The sequence below is a fragment of the Gymnodraco acuticeps genome, unplaced genomic scaffold (assembly GCF_902827175.1).
Source record: "Gymnodraco acuticeps unplaced genomic scaffold, fGymAcu1.1, whole genome shotgun sequence".
Classification (NCBI taxonomy): domain Eukaryota; kingdom Metazoa; phylum Chordata; class Actinopteri; order Perciformes; family Bathydraconidae; genus Gymnodraco; species Gymnodraco acuticeps.
The window spans coordinates 126548-141515 of record NW_022989745.1 but is presented as its reverse complement, the minus strand read 5'-3'; the positions used below and the strand labels follow the sequence as shown (position 1 = coordinate 141515).

The following is a 14968-nucleotide window of genomic DNA, read 5'->3' as shown; positions in this document are numbered from 1 at the left end:
TTCATTCGCTAGAGCTTGTACTGGCATATGATTTAATTGGCTGACGCTTCCGTCGAAGCTTCAAAAGTTTAACGGCCCGTCCACACAGCGGCGTGCGTTGAAGCTTCCAACGCTTCTGCCCATTCACTTTGAATGGGGTGACATCACTTTTAGCCGAACTGCATCGTGGGAAGCGACGTGGAGCGTTGCTGGCGTAGCTGGCGTCAAAAGTTGAGCAATGTTCAACTTTTGACGCCTCGACGGAGGCGTCAGCCAATGAAATCCCGTTTATGCAAATCTGCCAGTACAAGCGCTAGCCAATCAAACCGCGTGTATGCTGGGAGAGACTACGCAGGTCATTTCCTCATATTCAAAAAAATGGAGGGAAAATTCCTTATAGCGGTAGTGAATCACCCGGTGCTGTATGATCAGTCTCTGTTGATCTACCGAGATACAAACCGGAGGAGCGAGGCATGGAGGGAGGTGGCAGAGACAGTGGGTGAAACTGGTAGGGTTTCGCCTGTTTGGGGATTTTATATCCAGTTTACTTCGTTTTAACATTGCTATTGCTTTGTATGTCGGGGGCGGGAGATTCATGTGATTGGTTGTTGGTCGCCTTGCTCGCAAAAAATCCCCAAGCTTCAGATACGCCCACCTCCAAGCGTCAACGCACGCTGCTGTGTGGACGCTCCGTCACATTGCTCAACTTTTGCAGCGAGCAACGCGTAGCGACGCTCCCACAATGCTGTTCGGCGAAGTGTGACGTCACCCCATTCAAAGTGAACGGGCAGAAACGTTGAAGCTTCAACGCTTCAACGCCCGTGTGGACGGGCCGTGTAGTGGGGTTCGAACCTGTACCCCCCTGATCCGAACACCAAAGCACTAGTCCACTGCGCCACATGCCTCCCTGTAATAAGTGTGTTACGGTGCTGCAGAAACTATTCCACAGTCTTAAGAAATTAATATTTGTTTGGTGCAAATCCATACAAGATAAATCCCAACCATGACCATTTTATTATAGGCTATTATGAAGGGAAATAATCATTCCCTCCAAATCCTGAATCTTATTTATATTGCAGTATCATATTTCATTCCAAATGTCATCATAGTGCCAACGGGATGAATGTGTTCAATTGCAAACATATTGATAATAGTGTAAATTGATTTGAAAATAATTAAGTATTTAATTACTTAACTAACACAAAGTAAAGTATTTCATTTAATTTTTTTCCATTTCGTCTTTATTTCGAACAGATTAAAAAATAAAAAATAACAAATGTAAAAACAGAATACCGTATCGTTATAATACAGTATTTATCCACATTCATGGTAATATTTGTATATTCAACAAAAAAAACAAAAAAAAGTCTTCATATTAATAATAATAATAAATCATATGTGTCCGAAAGGGAGCAGGAGGAAGCAAATGCTTATTAATTCCCACCCCTTACTTGATCAATGATTGTCCTTTAAATCATTATGCAAGTTATTCCTACATACATTTACAATTATACATATACAATCATTTCTCATCTTCAATCACCTTTCTTCATTCTCATATTTTTCCAATTTCACAATTGAATCCTTTTTAAATCACACCTCTCACTATTATTTTATTTGCATTTTGATAACTTGTGCCAACTTCTCTAAACCTCTTATAACGAAGAGGAGACACAGCTACATAGACACTTGGAAATGTTTCCAGTTCTGAAATACCCGAAAGTCTCTTTGATGGAGTTTTATAACGAAGCATACGGACATCTTAGAGGCATCACCCTTTAAAATAACATTTACTTTTTTGTAGTTTTGTAACGTTTTCCGTGAGAGAACAAAAGTGTTTCTCAGTCGGCCTTTGTAAAATGTTTGCTAGCAGAGTAACAGTTTTATTTTTTGTACTAATGTCTTGATGCCTTCTTTGGATCGGCTTCAGTTCTTCTGTGGACGTTGTTGATGTTTGAACGCTGCACAACAACGGAGGAATTTAACACGAGGACAAAAAGCTACTTTTTAGGAGTTGGACTGAAACCTCTGAGATGGTGAGCTGGCTCACTGTCATGATTGTACACATTGAAACCAATAGAGTGGTTCAGGAATGTCCTATTTTTGAAGTAGGACCCTGAAGGCAGCATCACACACCCTGGTTCCCTCCAAAAAAAAACAATGGGATTTTTCCAATTAGGGTTATTGGAGAAAATAATCTCAACGTTTACGCATTTTACACGTTTTGTTCAGCAGGATAATCTCCACATATTAACATGAATTTATGATTTTTGAAGTAACACGCTAATGTAGGACTATAAAGGAACTACAACACGGTCACATGACGTAGGCGTCTCATTTAGACACTTGTTTGTTGTCAGCAATGTCAAACTGCAAATGTTGGGACCCCAAAGTTTTATGTTTTAATGGTCACCAGCAATAGGAAACTGTTAGATGCTAATTTACGATTTGCGTAGTTAGCATAGGTTGCAGTAAATTGGGGATGATTAGCATTATAGGCTATATGGACAATATTTCACAACAACTGCTTGGCCAATTTAGAATATATAAGAGTGTTTTTTTTGTTTTAAGATGTTGAATCCATTTCTAACCCTTTCAGAATTCCAAATGGCCGTTCAAACTAGACTTTGGAAATACTGTATTTCAACTCTTGGTAGAGTATGTACTTGAAAAACTTGATATGGTCCGAAAACCATTGACTTCCAGACCAGGGAACAGGAAGGGATAACATGCCGAGTAATTGTTTGGTCTAAGGACTCATTCCTGCACCTCTCTATTGAGCTAGTTTTAGTGTTTCATTTTAGCTCAGTAATTTATTGTTTTATCTTCTTTGTAAATGCACCGCTCTTTTGCTAAACGATTTTCAAGAACTGGAATATTTGCTGAGCTCCGTTAACGGTTGAAAATAGACTTTTTGTGTTTTGAGCTGCACAGAGAATGTGAGTCAGATTAGCATTGTGTTTGTACAGTATTGTAGAGAAGCTAGAAGCAGTGTTCTCTTTTCTTCAGCTCTGTGCTTAGAAAATAGTGAAATGTCGACATCTTGTGGTCGTTTTAGGTTTAAGCATGACTACGAGACATAGTCTTGAAAAGTAGAAATGTTGTAAAAAGAGTTTTGAACATGTAGAAATCCTCCAAATGACAACTAATTGGATTGGAAATATTCAAAGTCATGCAATTGAATACCATTGTTTTTGAATTATGTGAATATGTTCTGGCTTTTTATGACATTTGACTGTATTTAAAGTCCATCTGGTATAAACATGTGCATCAAAGAAGCCATCATTGAACCAATTTGCAGTTTACAATTGAAATGTAATAATTATAGAAGGATGACATTTGTAAGCACTTCATGTCAGGATGTGGAGGATAAACACAGTGTTCATTGAATGTTCTTGGCTTTAGATGTGTTGTATATTTAAACTTACAGCACCTTCAGGAGTTTGAAGAAAGTGATGAAATCCTGGAGCTGAAACAATACAACTTTTATCATTCTTGAGTTTTTGTGTGTTTTTCTGTGTGTGCTGAAAAAAGCTGTTTGATTTGATCTGGATCTGTACTGTACTTAAGTACACATTTGGAAACGTGTACTTCACCCAAGTATTTTCATTTTATACTTCATTATACTTCTATACTCAACAACATTTTGGAAGACAATTTGGTACTTTTTACTCCACTACATTTATTTAACAGATGTATTTACTTCCTATGTTCAGATTTTGACACACAACACTTAGGAACAACGTTTCAAATGTGATTATTTGGTATAAATAAACCACTCAACATTATATTCAAGCAAGTACAAACAAGTGGTTTAACAGAAAACGTATCTGCAGCAATCAATCAATGTTATAATGTGACTGATAGGATTAGTAGAGAAGTTAACAATTGGACTTCATTTCATTTTTAAAACCAAGTTCCTGATTTCCCATTTAAATAAATGAATATGATATTAATAGCCACACTCAAGGAACAGCATTTATTTGGAGAAGTCATCTTTATACTTAAATTAAGTGTGCTTCAAATGGTATGACGTGTTTTCATCTTCATTTTGTTACCCATAACAAACAGCAGTAAATGCTACTCAGCCTCGGTTTTTGTTGTAATATATATCCTTTATTTAACTAATAAGTCTCATTGAGATTAAAATCTATTTTCCAAGAGCGACCAGGCCAAGAAGGTTAGCATGAACAAAGTTACAACAGATACAACAATACAGGCAGACGAATACAGTGGTCGTAAAACACAAATTAAATGACACATTAACCAATCATTAAAAACTGGCACAATTTAAAACGACTTCAATTATGGGATATACGAGCAATCCCATCGACCAATGGATTCTTGTTCTCTGTCCTTCAAGATGGGCTTGAATTCCCCCAAAGTGATCACATCTGACAGTTTCAGCTCCTTCTGTACATTATTCCAAGCAAATGGGGCAGCATATTTAAAAGCTTTTTTACCCAGTTCTGTAATCATTAGTTTGGCCACAGGGAGGCGCTATCGGTAAACTCACCTGTGTTATTATTATGGAGTCTGGATGTGATTGGTTCGTGCGTAAAACAGTTCTCTCCCCGCTTCATGTTTTGGTCAGTTCTCTCCCCTCTTCATGTTTTGGTCAGTTCTCTCCCCTCTTCATGTTTTGGTCAGTTCTCTCTCCTCTTCATGTGTTGGTCAGTTGTGGTACAGCTGTCTGATCTGGGCAGTTGAACTTCTTCCAGGGAAACTTGGACTTCATGGAAAGCGTTTTACTCCACTGTGCGTAAAACAAATCTACATCATGTCCAGCAGTGTTTTGGTGAAGAACCTGGAGACCCTGAGCCTGGATCCGGGCTATGTGACCGGGGACCTCAGCCCGTCCCTCAGCCTGTGCTCATCCGGTGGGTCGAGGCAGTCTCCGCCGCACAGCAGCACTCCTCCGCGGGGAGCCTGGCAGCGGCACGGCGGCTCCTCTGAGCAGCAGGGACGGTAGCTGGGACCACGGTGAGATTCATTACCAGAGGACGCCTCGGACCTCCTGCTCAAGTGTCCCCGCCTGCCCGAGGTGGAGGGAGTACCCGTGGACGGAGCAGGAGCTGCGGGAAGTCGTGGCGTAAAGTTTCGCATACATCCATCACAGAGGAGGCTCTCCAGCGGCTCTCCTCTCTGCTGCGGCGCGCTCTGGTGCGGATCTCCCGCGAGGCGCAACGGCTCAGTGAGCTCCACAGACGGTGCACACGCCTGGAGGTCCAGAGCGCGGTGAGGCTGGTGCTCAGCTGGTCTCTGGCCGACAAGTGCATCTCTTCGGCGGTGAAGGCGGTGTCTATGCACTGCATGAGCTCCGGGGACCCCGCGCGCCAGAGGGGGAAGTCCGCGCGCTGCGGGCTCACGCTGTCCGTTGGCCGCTTCTTCAGGTGGATGGTGGAGACGCGTGTGTCGGTGCATGTGCATGAGTACGCGGCAGTGTGTCTCGCAGCATGTGTGGAGAGTTTGACGGAGGAGGTGGTGGGACGGGCGGTGCGGGTTGTGCGTTTGGCCGAAGAAGAGGAGCTTTTGCCCGGCGGAGAGATGTCCTGCTGCCCGGTGACCGTGGAGCTGCTGGAAGGAACCGTGAACAGCGACGCGGAGCTGTGGGGGGTCCTGCAGGGGTACGAGCATCTGATCTGTGGCAGAAACAAGAATGGTGAGTTAATTACATGTTATTGTTGGCATTTTGCTGTGTGCCACATGTATTGTTATAATGTATGAATAGTGTTATTTTTATTTATTTTGTTGTTGTAACTGTACAACATGATTTGATATGCCAATAATGCCAATTTGATTTGAATTTGAGTTAAATTACCTCCACGACAACATTTATTTTTACCTCCATGAAATCAAAACTCATACATGTATTTATAATTAGTCTTTAATAAACAAGGAACATATACATACATTAATAAAAAAGGGAAAAAAGACAATTTATGCCAGAATGAATATCTCATTTCCATCTGAATACGTTGCAGGTTCAAATATCATTATATAATTAACAGAAAGACATATGGATTTAATTTGAAGTAAAGGAACTGTTTGTCAAACTGTTGGGACAGGTAATAAACTATGTAACTGTAATGTTTAAAACACAAAGATCAAACTTCTCTATTTTTTTTAAACATGTGAGATTTGCTGCTTCATGTTATTTAAAATAGAAATAAACAATATCTTTGAGTTTAACTTTTTGTTATAGAAAACTGAAATTGGAGAAATTCGCTTCTAGGTTTTGTGCATTTTTACAAATGACATTTTTAAAGAAAGAAAAATATTGACAGACTATATTTAATGACATATATCTACAGCACTTAATTTTTTGTTTTACTTTATTAAATCCGTCAAGATTGGATAAAAGTACACGTTATTATTAAACTTGAATTTTGGAAGAATGTCCAAATAAATCAGTCGTTTTATTATGTGAACAGAACACATGTTATCTGGGTTTTAAACCTTCATTTCAGTTGTTAACATTTGAGGTTTTCCCATTTCTTGAATTTGTTCATGACATACCTTTGATTTGGGAAACTTTCTACAAACACAAACTTTACCCGGGAAAATGACCTTGTGTGAAATGTCACATGTTTAGAAAACACTCACAGTCCATCCCCTAAAAAACACATGTCAGGATTCACAGGAGAGGTTCCCTGTTCCTGGTGACGCTCAATTATGTTTCCATTCTTATGTCCTGTCAGATATTCATTTGTTTTAAGCAGAAATGCAGTCTGAATGTAAACAGATATAAGTTCCTCCACCTTCTGTCATTTTTCTTTCACCAGTTTAACAAGAAGCTAGTTTTCCTCCTTCTTCTTCTGCACTGGAGACAACAACTTGAATAGATTGGATTAAGTAACAAATAATGTAACTAACTGCTGCTCTACTGCCAGATATATTTGAAGTCCCCTCTCTTTTAGAAACCCCCTGCTTCCGAATCAGTCCTATATTAAATCTGTGTGGTATTACAGAGTGAAACGTTGGTGGCATTAAATTACTCAGAGAATAATCTAGATTAAAATAATAGATAATATCCGGCAGTGTGGCGAGTGTGATGGGAAAACCCCTTCAGACAGGAAACAGGCAGTTTGGGTAATAAACGAAAGTGGAAGATCTTCCTGATAAACGTCTGGGATTTGTATTAGGATTATTTTGTGTGTGAGAGACAGTTCATGTGGAGGCACTCTCAAATGATTCTGTGCTTGCATGCAGGATCACATTATTACCATATGTTAAAGAAGAACGAGTACGATTTTCAACTTTGATGTGAATGTTCAGTTGGTTAAAGGGGCCTGTAGCGTCTCTACATGTCTCCATGCTTTAATGTTCAAAAAGCTCTTTATTTTTCTCATACTGCCTGTGCTGCAGCACCTCTTTTCACCCTCTGTCTGAAACCAGAGCCCAGTCTGCTCTGATTGGTCAGCTGGCCGGCTCTGTTGTGATTGTCTAATCCTAAATCTGGATATTGAGTCAGCATTCGATCTCTTCCTGTCCCCTGGTCTGGAAGTCAATGGTTTTGTCGTAAATTGTGTTTTCAACTTCATCACGCCCAACATTAGCCACCTTTAGCTAATCGTCATTAACACAGTCTTAACGCACAGTTTGAGCCCAATGCATGCTGGGATACATGTTTCAGACCCCTGTCCGATGGTCCCCCGAGAACACACAGGAAGAAGCGGGTGAAGTAAAGAGTGTGTGTTGTTAGCCTGCGACCCGCACACACGACACAAAGGAAGCTCTCATTCCCGCGCAGACTGCAGAGCACGAGGTTCACCGTTAAATAAACACACACACACACACACACACACACACACACACACACACACACACACACACACACACACACACACACACACACATAAATAAGTATGTCAAATGGAGATCATTTTCCTGCAGAATGAGTATGGTTTGGTTTCACAAATTACCTTGGGGTAACATAATGATACATTCTGTTATGGAGGCCTCTCTAAATACATTTGACTGATAACAAAACTTGAGATTACTTAAGCAGTACTTTCACTTCACACTAAGTATGTTGACATTACTGTATTGGTACTTGTCTTAATTATTAAGGCCATCATGGTCTTGATGATGAAAGAGAGAGGACTAAGTGATTAATCAGGTTGATGACTTCACTCCTCCATGATGAACGGCTTTAATTAAGTCTTTCTCTGGAGGACTTTGGGATGTTTTAACGAGACGTAATCATGCTCTTCTCTCTTGTTAACACCTCCTCTTCTTCCTCCTCTGTGAATCTTTTGTAAAGCCGTCCATCCTCTCTGGCTCCACACAAACCGCCTGCAGCTTCTAACCAGATTAACCAACCCAAACAACGCCCTCCCGCCAATTCTGATGCATGTCTGACATGAATCTGTGACGTACCAGGAGTGTATTCACTCCTGAACCACTGAGAGTGCAGAGAAACTGGCAAACGCCCGTTGTTTTTCATTATTGCCTGAAATAGAGGAGTTTATCTCCTGATTTATTATTATTTGTTTTTGCACATATTAGCCGGGTAGACTGACGTTTCTGTAACTGTTTTGGAAGAGCTATTATTTTGTATTATTTTACATGTCTTGCCCCTCAACTTCATTAGACTGATATTCATGGTAATGTCTTCTGCTTTGGAAAGTAGATTTCCTATTTTGTCATCCCACTTAGTAAGCATTATGTGATTTATGTGACTAGTCTAAGTCATTTTTCTGTATTGCAGAAGCAAAGGTGTTTCTCAATCCATAGTTGTCACTGTTTTGAAGCAGAAATCCTTTTTTAAATTATTTTAAATTAAGAGTCATTCCTCTTGAAAATTATCTAATTTGAAAGTAATGTTGTTGCAGTTCTAATCCAACATAATGTATTTTATTCAAAATAAGTTTCTTCAATCGATTTTGACATGACATTTTTTACATAAACTGCAAAATCGTGATTCAGCAACGCATTTTCTGGCGTCTATAAAGCAACGTTTATCTACAAGATGTCAGTTTTGATCTTCACTGGGACTCTGTTTGCTCTGTTAAACAAAGCCTAGACTTTACTGACCTCAAACATACAGACACACACACACACAGACACACACACACACACACACACACCATGTATACATCACTTCAGGGGACATTACATTGACTTACATGCATTTCCTGGAGACTTATCCTAACCTTAACCATAACCAACACATGCCTAACCCTAACCCTTAACCTTACCTTTACTCTAATCCTAATCCTAACCAAGTCTTCACCCTAACATTAATGATTCCCCTCATGGGGACCTCCAATTTGTCCCCATAAGGGAGGCGAGTCCCCACACGTGACTATGTAAACAGATTTAGGTCCCCACAAGTATAATAATGCTAGGCCACACACACACACACACACACACACACCTCTCTCTGCTGCAGAAAAGACCTGTTGTTTTCAGGCATGGTGACTGTGCTTCTGTTTTAATTTGACACGCACACACACCCACACCCGCACGCATACACGCACACACACACACACACATTCTCTGAGGATGCAGTTGCAGACTTCTGTTTTGATTCAGCCACACTTACACACGAGGAGAGTCGGGGGAAATGACTTAATCACTCTGGATGTGAGCAGGGCATTGTGTGTGAGTGTGTGTGTGTGTGAGTGTGTGTGTGTGTGAGTGAGTGAGTGAGTGTGCTGCAAAGTGAGCCGACATCTTGTACATAAACATATTTTCTTAACAACAGCACAATTTTGAGGAGTCAAAAAACACAAAATATTCACATTTAAGAAGCTACATTTGGACTTTTCTCTCTTTGAATAAGGACTCAGACGACTTAATCAATCGTCAAAATAGATTGCAACACCTTAAAAGACAATGTTTGGCTTCTTACAGTGCCCCTGCTTACTTTTTCTTACATTTTTACAGATATAGGTGAAAAAAGTAAATGTAACTAAAGAAGCTAGCAAGCAACAACCGTTTTGGCTTTGGGGTTCACTGAAAAATTAGGACAGAAATATCACAAACTAGAGTTAAAAGGACAATAAATACAAAATAACTCCTCTCCCAAACAGTGTGCAAAACAAAATAAATGGACACAAAAACAGCGACAAGCATAGCTGAATTATGGCTTTTACTACTGAAAGATTGCGTTGACATGGCCCGTGTGTGTGTGTATGTGTGTGGGTGTTTGTGTGTGTGTGGGGTGTGTGTGTGTGTGTTACACAGGTAGGGATTAGAAAACAGTGGTTTGTTCGCTGCAGAATGGTCTCCTGTTGTGTGCCATGAATAGATGCTTGTCCCCTCGCTCTGTCTGTAAACACAGCAGTAATCAGCACCAATTATCCACACACTCACACACACTTCTTTATTCCAAACAAGAGGGGACTTTTACAAAGCTGAGGTGTGTTTTCCAGTGATGAATCTGTTCAATCAGAACTTGTGTTAAACACTGTTGGCCTTCTGCTCTTCCCAGAGGTGTTCGATGGGGCGGAGGTCGAGCACTTAGCAGGAATACATGTTCTTTATGTGACCTTTTTGTCACTAATCAACAGTGTATTAACCCTGGTTCCTGCATTTAACATGAACAAAGGACATTTTCTACTTTAACATTTGTTAAAAGTGTAATGAATTCACCTTATGCTTCCCTGTGGTGCTTCCATATTGTCCTATGTTGTGTTGGTACTTCTGTTTAGATTGTATGTTTAATTTATTTTGCATAACGTCGCCAGCTTTACCAACCTTTGCTGGCCAAATAAACTGATTTTAAGCTTTTTAATGAACTTTTATTAATTCATTATACTCTCTCAGTTGAGAAACTAACCATTTAGATGAATAATATATCATTATTTTATCCAGAGAGCGCATACTTTGGAATTTACGGTGATGTTTGGAGCTGTGAGAAAGTAAATAGCTAATGTTCGCCAGCTAGCTTGTGTTACATGTAGCTAACATAGTTAATTAGTTAGATTGTAAACCTAGTTTTTTAAGTAGTTAACTAACCTTCAATAGCTAGCTTGTTGGATAATTAGCTAACATAAGCTTGTTATTACTTCAATATACAGCAAATGTTACAGTGCATAGCTTGTAAAATAAATAACTAACATTCGCTAGCTAGCTTGTTAGATAGCTGGCTAACGTAAGCTAGTTCGATAGCAACAGTTACCTAGCTGTTAAGCACTTACGTTTGCTAGCTTTTAAAGTACAAAGCTGCGAATGTTCCCACATAAAATGAATTGCTTGTAATGAGATTACCTTTAGATATCTTTGTTCATGTAATCTAATTGTGTTTGTCTTAATAAATGAACTCTTATACTCTGGATAATCACACGTCTTAAGTGTCATTCAGTGCTTCTCAAAGTGTGGTCCGCGGACCACTGGTGGTCCGTGAGCGTCCCCTAGTGGTCCGTGAGTATATTGGTAACATTTCACATTTGAAATAAATAAATAAATAAAAGTTTTCCACACTCTCGCGGGAATATCTCCGCAATGGAGCGAGGTTAAGTTTCACTTTCACTTGTTTGTACCATTTTCAGGCGATTTGTAATCTCTTCTAGAAAAACGATGTGTTTTTTTATATTTGTGGAGTTAGGTGGTCCACGAGTGTTTTTTTATTGGTTAAGTGGTCCTTGGTATGAAAAAGTTTGAGAAACCCTGGTCTAAGTGCACTGGTCTTGATGTTTTTGAAATCTCTACAGAAAGTTGTTACGTCTTTCTCCTTTCAATTTAATATCCATGCATTGGTCTGAAAAAGAAAAGTTAGAGTTTAAACCCGTCACTGTGGTTTTCTAAAGATGATGATGATGAGGAAGATGATGATTACGATGTTTTTCCTCACATACATAATGATTGTACATGTTTGAGGTGTACTCTCAGCTGCAGGAGGCTTCAGTTTGTTTAGCTTTTGGGCAGATCGCCTCTGAAGCTGTTTCCATTGTGTGGAAGATCAGGAGTCAGCAAATACCGTTTCAACTTCACACAATGGGAGGGTGTGCTTAACACCACACATGTTGGAGGTGTATCATGCGGATGAAATGGAGAAAGTCTTTGGGTTGTGGTTCGTTCTGCAGTGGAAGAATTAGTTCAGATTAAAGATGTTTTGAAGTTGTTCTGTTAAAATCAATTGTCAAGTATCAAAGACACGGCTGTTTACGATTTACAGTCAAATGGATTTTGAAGCCAACCACAGAAACATCGTTTTTACCAGTATCAATACACCTATTTGACAAAGTTTAGCTAAAGACACAGCTATTTTATGTCGCTAGCAAAGTTAGCTGCTAACCAAATGTTAACCATCAAGATATCTGTCTCTGATAAACAAAAGCTTTGTATTTAGCCACATGTTGGCACATTTCAGTGTTTGGGTGATCTGATTCTTATTCTGATTAAAAAATTGTTGCCATTACACCGGGTCTGGATTTGAATCTGTTGTTTCTTTTTGGAGTCACATGACTTCATGTCACCACTGCTAAATTAAAGGCCCTAATGTTGGCGTGATGATGTTTAGTCGTCTCATTTAGACACTTGTTAGCAACCGCCGTCTTTAAATCCACCAGCGGAGTATTTACTGACGTATTTGATGTCGTAGAATAACAATCTCTCAGCCACAGACCTTTATTTCAACGCAGTCAAAAGAGGGGACAAGAAGTTGTAAATTGCTGACTAATTTTAAGGGTTTAAGGACTCGTTTTCTGCATTTTCTCATAAATATTGTGTGTTTTTTTAGGTGAGTTGTCGCTGCCGGCCAACATCAACCCGTACTCGAAGGTTCCCGAGGTTTGGATGGAGAGCAGGGAGGACGCCTACCTCCATCAGGAGCTGAGAGCTCTGCAGCAGGACCTCCTCTCCACCTGCGTGGGCAGCATCTCCGAGCTCAGTGAGTGTGTGTGTGTGTGTGTGTGTGTGTGTGTGTGTGTGTGTGTGTGTGTGTGTGTGTGTGTGGTGTGTGTGTGTGTGTGTGTGTGTGTGTGTGTGTGTGTGTGTGTGTTGTGTGTGTGTGCGTGTGTGTGTGTGTGTGGGTGTGTGTGTGTGTGTTACTGAGGCCACAGTCGGCTCCTGTGTTTTGTGTGTGTTTATTTAAACTGTCTGGGGACAGGTCGTTAGACGCCACCCCCCCCCTAAAGGTTACATAATGTGGCTTGTATCCAGAAAACAAGGGCACCTTCACACCCTGCAGGCCACCGTACCTCATTATCTCGTTTCTTAGAGAGAAACGCTTCAGTGTTCATGGCTCTGTTTACGCACCCTCTGATGACATGTTAATGTGACCACAACGCACTCAAACACAGCATGTACTTCACTACTGTTTCCCACATTCCTCTCTCCCAGAAAATACATTTTTTTGACTGACTATATGGTCCTGATGGGAGCAAGTGAATCAATAAACTCTGAAAGTCAATGCACACTGGAAGGCGAGTGCGTATAAGTTCAAATTTATATGTGTCGCTCTTTCTAAACTTTAACACTTATAAGTATATATTCTCTGTTCCTAACACCGTTTACTTTAAAGTGCTAACATTTATAAGACAGCTATATCTTTAAACAGGTTTATTTAATGCACAAAATCCTAATGTTGACATCTTTATTCAGGTGTTAGTAGTTGTTTGTCTAACCTACTCTACAACTGAACATATCAAATATGTATATATATATATAAATTGGATTGATTGGGATAAACCCCTTGAGATGCACCATCTCGTTTTCAAGGGGGTCCCGACAATAGCAACAACTTACAGACATACATAAACAAAAAGACAAAATGCAAAACATGACACACAAGACAAACCACATACAGTCTGTTAAGTGAAATTCAAGCAATGCACACAATCATTACAATTTGAGACAGTCAAGCAAATCAGTTTCATCAATATCAGTTATAACAAGTGCAGACCAGTTGAAAGTGAGATGATAATGCATGTTTAAATAAACCCAATGATGCAAGAGATCTAATAGCAGCAGGTAAAGTATTCCAGTCAGTTGGGGCTTTGAAAATGAACGCTCTTCTGCCAATCAATTTTTTTGAGGGGACAGAGAAATAAATCTGAACAGAATGTCTAACTTGATGAATTGGTGATGAATGTAACCGTCTACTGAAGTATTTAAATCAAAGCATGCAATAAGAGAACCCAGCAATTCCATTAATAAGATAATAGTGGCATTTATATTGGTTTTATGCACAAGCTTTACTCTGCAACAGAGGATTAGGACAAATTAAAACAACACTGCAATCAAAAATGTATTTTAATTTTATTTTCACTATCAAAAGTTAATACATTTAGTCTTGATTTAACTTACAGAGGAGCAGGCCTTTGGAACCCCTTAATCTTAATAACGTGTGATATGTAGAGCAATATAAGGTGGAAGAGTAGCCTTATTCGTGGCTCTGTGTTGCAGAGAATGACACTTTCATACCTCCTTACGCACCCCTACGTTTAACGGTGCCTTATTGTGAAGTGTAATAATAATTAATTGCTATTAATCGAGATATTTGGCTCACATTATGTTGTAATAATAATACATAATATTAATATAGCGCTTTTCCCAGTGCTCAGAGACACTTTACATACAATCAGATCAGAGAAACAAAACAGTCCAAATTCAAGTGGAAGTTAAATGTGGTCGGAGCGTCTGGCAGCAGAGTTTTGGACATATTGTAGTTCTTTGAGTCCGTGTGCAGGTGTTTGTAAGCAGGTGTCGTTTAAGGGTTCTTTAAAAAAGATCTTACACTATTATTGTTTAAAGGACATGAGAATAATCTGTGTAATAACTGATGCCTCTCTGCAGGTGATCTGGTGTCTCGGGCGATGCACCATCTGCAGCGTCTGCGCAGCTCGAGCCCCGCCCACAGCCCCGCTCTCTCAGCCAATCAGACGTCAGTATCCTGGGCTGCAGACGCCCTCCGCACACTTTATTACTTCCTGTCCGGCCCACAGATGGAGTCTCTGGAAAACCCCAACCTGGAGCCTCCCACCATGACACTGAGCAGAGAGAGGTGTGTGTGTGTGTGTGTGTGTGTGTATGTGTG

The 14968-nt window shown here is 40.0% G+C and overlaps 1 pseudogene; it reads left to right on the top strand.

Moving 5' to 3' along the window:
- Nucleotides 1-4548: 4548 nt before the first annotated feature.
- LOC117543186 overlaps nt 4549-14968 on the top strand; it is a 24340-nt pseudogene continuing 13920 nt past the window's right edge.